The sequence below is a fragment of the Macadamia integrifolia genome, unplaced genomic scaffold (assembly GCF_013358625.1).
Source record: "Macadamia integrifolia cultivar HAES 741 unplaced genomic scaffold, SCU_Mint_v3 scaffold1645, whole genome shotgun sequence".
In the NCBI taxonomy this organism is placed as follows: domain Eukaryota; kingdom Viridiplantae; phylum Streptophyta; class Magnoliopsida; order Proteales; family Proteaceae; genus Macadamia; species Macadamia integrifolia.
Window position 1 is genome coordinate 47,674 of NW_024868288.1, and position 7,107 is coordinate 54,780.

The 7,107-nt window shown below is 33.7% G+C and overlaps 1 long non-coding RNA gene across 1 annotated transcript; it reads right to left on the bottom strand.

The window, feature by feature from the left end:
- Positions 1–1,253: 1,253 nt before the first annotated feature.
- Positions 1,254–6,817, bottom strand: LOC122064428. Its single transcript, XR_006135701.1, has 2 exons — positions 6,687–6,817; positions 1,254–2,038 (listed from the first exon to the last, which is right to left on the bottom strand). It is a non-coding gene; the product is annotated as an uncharacterized LOC122064428 (long non-coding RNA).
- Between the last annotated feature and the right edge of the window lie 290 nt (positions 6,818–7,107).

Sequence of the window (7,107 nt, forward strand, 5' to 3'; positions counted from 1 at the left end):
GATCTTCTGATGCTAGCAGTCGCCGACACTAATCTTTATCAGCAGAAGTGAAGGATTTGTAGGGATGGGATCGAATTTTCCAAGGGGTTGCGGGTAGGGATAGAGCAGAGAAGGGTTTTTACGATGCAAAAACAACCAAAAATGGGTTTCAATGAAAAACCATCAATGACTTTCAAGTTCTTTTTGATTTTGTGTTTTATTCATTTTTTTTAAAATAACCTTCATAAATGATACCAAATGCAACAAAAAAAAAAAAAAAAAAAAAAACCATTTTTGTCAAATAATAAATAAGAAAATGACACCAAAGAGGGCTTAAATATATTCTTACATAATATGTCACTAACATAAGTCACAACTATCATATGCATCTTGTTGATTTTACAAACTAGAATTCCCCTACTCTTATGCAGTGTAGAACAGTCTAACATTATTATAGGCAACCAAAATAATGACTAAACACAAATGATACTACTATCAAACATTGGAAGGAAAAGAATAATAGAAAGGGATATGAATAGTTACCCAAAAGATCTTAATGGCAAGAATTCTTCCTAAATTCCAAATCGCTTATGGATGGTTAATGGAGTAGGAAGGCTTTATATAGAGTACTCAATTAGCGCAGTTGGTAAATCTTGGTAGTAGAGAAAATTCATATGGAAATTCTATGATGTCTATAATTGAGAAACAATACTAGGGCTTGCTTGATACAACGATAAAATTAGAAATAAGTAGATACATCAACCCAAAGTTAATGATTTTTTGTATATTAATACAAAAAAAAAATGATTCATTCTATATTGCTAAAATTAATGTAATTAAATTTTGAATGGAAGGAAATCTAATTTTAGGAAAGATTATAATGAATTACATCCATTCAAAATTTTTAGGGGCAAGCACCTTCCTTGAAAGCGGAATGGTCCCTAAAAGAGAAATAGCTATGATAATTTTTCTCCCAAATGGCATCTTAGGCATTTAGGAAAATGAGAAATAAATTAAAAATAGAAAAATGCATTTAAAAATGAAACAACTAAGAGAGAGGGGAAGGGTTGCTGGCTTCGCTTTCTTTTATAGTAAGAAAGAATAAATTTCACTTAACACATAATATTCATAGGGACTACATAAATAAACATAGCATACATACACACATCCATACATCCCTCAATACTTACATATGTGTGTGTGTGTGTGTGTGTGTGTGTGTGTGTGCTCTTGCATGTGGCTTTGTTGGAATTCAAATATCATAACAATAAATGTCAAAAAGAATAAATTAATTCGAAAGAATAGAGTACAGAGATATCGACTTGGCACACAAAAAACAAAAACCAAATATCCTTTCCATCTTCGCCATTGCCTCCAACAAAAGAAGAGACCTGGACTAGAGAACTTTGACCTAGCCTCCTGCTCTACCTTCGCCATTGCCATCAACAGAGGAGGAGAATCAGCATATCACTTGAATCTGAATCGTGGTCTCTTAGTGGCATCCCAATCAATATCATTGTATGTGAATCTGGGAGCATCATTCCATATAGTCAACGATCTTGTTGCTATAGAATGCTTCGCTAGGCTATCCGCAACCATATTAATCTCTCTAAAGCAGTGAAGATTACTCCCTCGAGTGTTATTCAAATATCTCAACAAGGACAACCAATTTTGCCTAAAATTCCATATAATAATCTGCTTTTGAATACACTAGACAACTGCTTGGGAATCGTATTCAAACTCAATCCATGATAATTGGGGTCATTAGCAATTTGAATCGCTGCAAAAAAGGCTACGAATTCCGCATCATAATTAGTTGTAATTCCCTCGAAAGAAGAAAAGCACCTTATAGGACGCCCCACATGATCCCGAAAATGTCCCCTACTCTAGCATACCTTAGGTTCCTAAGCGAGGAATAATATTAATCTTGATGCATCCACTCACAGGGAGTATCCACTCTAACTCCAAGATTTGCGTCGGTTTAGGACTTGCCTCGTCAACCGCAAGGAAGAGGATACAACCAACTCTTTCACCGATTTAACTTTCGCTAGGCTTACAACTGATAGAGCATACAAGTCATTTAGAACTTCTTTCACCACAAGTCGGGATGTAAGGAAGCTACTATCATGACAACAATGATTTCTTTTAAACTAGATATGATGTAAGATATTAAGTGAAACTTGATTCCATATTTGATTAATCGAAACATAGTTATGTTTCCTTTTCCACCATGAAAAAAGCTCTTGAATAGATGGACTTTCCCTCATCAATCGCAAGGAAGAGGATAGAACTAGCTCTTTCTCCGATTTAACTTTCCCTAGGCTTACAACCAATGGAGCATACAAGTCAGTTAGAACTGCTTTCACCACAAGTTAGGATGTACGAAAGCTGCTATCATGATAGAGACAATTTCTTTCGAACCAAATATGATGTAAGATATTAAGTAAAACTAGATTCGATATCTGATTAATCAGAACAGAGCTATGTGTCCTTTTCCACCATGGAAAAATCTCTTCTTGAATAGATGGGAATCCTTGCCAATGAAGATAAAAAAATCTCAAAATATCCTTCTAGATCTCACCGGAAAAACTACAATCAAGAAATATATGAGTGAGAGATTCCGAATCAGCCATGCAGAGAGAACATCGCAAAAGCGAGAGCAACCCTAGTGAGATCTAATTTGATCATCAGTTGCTAATTTTCCATGAATTATATGCCAGCCCAAAGTGGAGACACAAGGCAGAGTTCTACATCATCATCTATTAATTTGGAAAGTTCTGGTCCCATCTAATTCTCCTACATAGATATATGACTATTGAAAATTCATTGGCAATTCAACTTTGATAGTTGCTAGATAAATTCATTTTGGTCATTGAAATACAAACATAAAAGTGTCAATTTACTTAGCCATGTGATAGGGATGACCATGATGTTATAACGTAGTTAATCAATGAGAGTTCCTTCCTAACCATTGTCTTGGTTTAGAAATCAGATCTCCACATGGCTCAAAATGGCTAAAACCACATAATATGTATCTCTTATTTATGAAAATAGATGTTCACCAATCGGATTGGCCATATTTTGGTTTGCCTTTTTCTTTTTCATAATTCAACCCTAGGTATGTAGCAACTAATAGGTGTCTTTCAAGCAGGTTTCATGGCTAACTAGTTGCATGGCTACTGCACCAGCACAGGGACCAACCACGAGAGGCGCACAAGCATACAACCAAGGGGCATGTAGTCTTTCACTCCCACCCCCACCCCCAAGCGGCTGGGTGTAGGGGTGTGTAACTTGGCAGTGATCTTTTTTCCTAAATAATAACTCCATATTAATAAATAATCGGAACTCTCCAATCAGCATTTACATAACATACCATTAGATTTCACTTTTAACAAGATTTTTAAATTTCAAAATTTTTGTGGTCCTATAGTAATGCAAATAACATGATCAACCTACAAGTCATCTACCCCCTTACAATGGACTCCTACTAATATTTTGCAATACATCTATACCAAGCACACATATCCAGCCATTAAAAGAAAAATCCCAAAATGACATGAAATGCTTTCTTGAAGGGATCTTCTTTCTAGAAGGATGTCAAGAATGTGAATGTAACTATACACACAAACCATAATTAAGTTAACTACCTCAATTTTCCAGTTAGCTTTGGTCGATAAAATTCCTTTCCCAGAGTATCATTCACCAACATAGGAAAGGGAGATTATGGAGTGAGGGAAAGATAGGAAAAGTGGAGCACACCTGAGTGCGTGCCCACACAAGAGTGAGAGAGAGAGAGAGATAGTAAATTGGTTGAGAAGGGGGATAGATATCATTCACCAACATAGGAAAAGGAGATTATGGAGAGAGGGAAAGAGAGGAAAAGTGGAGCGCACACGCGTGAGTGCGAGAGAGAGAGGGAGAGAGAGAGAGAGAGAGAGAGAGAGAGAGAGAGAGAGAGAGAGAGAGAGAGTGAGTAAATTGGTTGAGAAGGGGGATAGATATATCCTATGTGAGAGAGTTAAAAAGAGACTTTAGGATTGTAATATGCATTTGAGAGAGAATTTTTGGTTGATGGCTTAAGTTAGGAAAGAGAGAGAAGGAGATACATGTAAGGGGGGTGCTTAAATATTAAGGGGAAAATAAATGGTGGGTGAAATAAGAAGGAACATAACAAATATTTTCAGTCTTGGTCCGTAGGCTATATTGTGCTTATATATATAGAAAAGAAATTATTGGCCAACGGTCTTGGTCCTTGGGTTGTGCTGGGTCTACAAAGAAAAGAAAACCATTTGCAATATCTACCTTGCACAATATATCCTATCCCAATATTTGAAATTTTCACACAGAAATAAGTACAAATACTTACTATTTTTATTCCTAGTATGGTAACTGAATTAGAAATATGGAATCCATTTTTATTTTTCTTTTGTTAAGTAAAAAAAAAAAAAAACATAGGTTCTCAATTTGATTTTACATAACTGAACCAAATGAACAACATTGGACAAAACAATGTCAGAATTATGTATAACATATCATTTTCTTTCGGATACTAATCAAAGTTTGTTCTGGATGCATCGCTTACTATAGGCAGATCCATGTCTAGAAGAAAGAAGGAAAAATCTCACGAGAATAGATATAAACCCAAGAGTTCTGTGACAACAATTGAGTTAACAAATAACATCAAACAATAGTGAAACCTTGAGAGTACTTGTAGATGTTTTTGTTGTTTTTCTTTAAACTCCTAAGATTTGCATTTAGTGTGTTTATAATCCATGACAAGAACTCCACAGGATCTGATTGCTAATCTATTTATCACTATTTTTTACTGGCTTTCATGAATGCTTGAAAAAATTCATGTGTCTGACCAGCATGCAAGCTATATTAGAAGATATCATTTATATGTTCAGAACTATGAATATGCAGTCAAAGGTAAAAATCTAGCCCTTGAAACTGCATGTATAGAGATTCAAGTATTCCAAATAATTGTTTTATTTAAATCCATCTTTGTCATAGAGATTCAGCAACATGTTAATGCAACCATGGCCAGCCACTAAAAAGATGTATGTTAAAAAACATTTTCTTAATTAGATAAACTTAATACTATGCAAAATTAAATCATAACAAATATATGGAACAAATTTTGAACTTTTCATAGACCCACCATAAGTCTACAACCTATCTATTATATTTGACATCTATCATCTTAAATTAAACGTATAACTGAAAAATATAAATATACAATATGTTATTTATCATCTTTAACTTATGGGGACTTAGTATACGAAGAAAATTTTTAAAAGTGTATATGAAATTGTTATTAATGAATTTTGGATTTGAATTCTAGTATTTCTTATAAAGACCTAGCAAACCTATATTAATCTCATGATGGTAGACGAAGCTACGAAATCTATTATTACCACACATTGTTGATAGAAAATTGATTCTCTATTTTTCATTAATTGCCTTTGTACAAGAGTTAAGTATAAATAAATGCAATGGATAGCCTTCAGCTACTAAGGAGATAAGGATGATGAGGTGTACAATGAGTTGTCTGAGGAATAGAAATGGTAAGAAGATAAATCATACGGTGGCTTTAATAGAAAATTGATTCTCTGTTTTTCATTAATTACCTTTGTACGATAGTTAAAGTTTAAATAATGCAATGGATAGCCTTAGGCGACTAAGGAGATAAAGATGATGAGGTGTACAATGAGTTGTCTTAAGAACAGAAATGGTAAGAAGACAAATCATATGGTGGCTTTCCTAAGAAAGCTCTACCAAATTTTGAGTTCCCTTATATGTTGGGATACTCAATATTGGTCAATATAGGAAGATAAATCACAGTGTGGCTTTCTTAAGAAAGCTCTACCGAATATTGAGTTCCTTATATTTTTTAGGTAATATTTAGAAATATATAGATTGAGGATGGAAGGATAAGGAATTGATTGAGAAAATATATTATAAAAAATATTTCAGATGGAAAGGATGATATGAACATTTAAGAGACAGAGAGAAAGAAAGAGGGGTAAGACTTTCTATAGAAAAAAGAAAGTATGAGAGATAAAGAAAGGATGTGAGATATTAGAGTAATAGAGGAATTAAATTTACAGAGCATTTAAGTATTATAAAAATTCAAAAAATATGAAGGGTACCAACAACTTTAAAAAATAAAAAGAATGAAAAAATGATAATAAAGAAGAAAGGACAAAATTGTCAAGTGAAAGATTTGCACCATCACTACAACCTCCATATGGGCTTGCAGAAGAGATGGTGTTTTTTTTTTTCCCCTTTAATAAATCAGTTTGATAGACAAACCCATAGCCATGGCAACCATGTTTCAACCAATAAGGAATAGATCTGGTATAGAATAAGTTGTACATTTTTATTTTATTTTTAAATTGAAGATTGGATTATTACTGTACTCTTGAAATACATTTTTTTTTTTTTTATCACTTTCATCATCAGAATCGAAAAAAATCCTAATTTTTATGAAGAACATGAATGATGCACAAAGGGGAGACAATCTCTACCATTATAAGGGCAAAACCCTAACATTTGGGTGGCTATGATACTAATTATTGAAAATATCAGCCATGATAGCAATTATTAAGAATACAAAATGTCAAATCAAAATTTAATCCTTAAAAATACCTCATCATGTGCGTTAGGGATTTTCTAAACAATCAATAGAGAGGATTTTGGGTTACCTATAGATTCACAAAGGTAAAATCCTCCAAACGAAAGCAGCACTTGAACCCATCATCGGCTGATGAAAGAAGCTTCTTCAATGACGAAACTCTTATGAGGAGAGACTTTTTCGTAATCACTCAATATAAATTCTAAATTCATTTGTGCATTTAGGGTTGCCATTACCATCATATTTATAGTTGAGTCTCATTGAAATCAATGATTGTGATTTTGCCAAGTGGTGTGATCTTACAACTTGTCCATTATTACAAAAAATGACTGTCAATGCGAAATGTATCAGTCTCATTAAAACCAACGATTGTGAATTTGACTAAGTTTGTTTGAGACAACTTCTTTGGTGCTTTTTCATAGCTTAGTCCACAATGTTGTTGGGGTTTGATCATACCTTGGTCTAGGGCCAAATATACTTTGTAGGAGTGG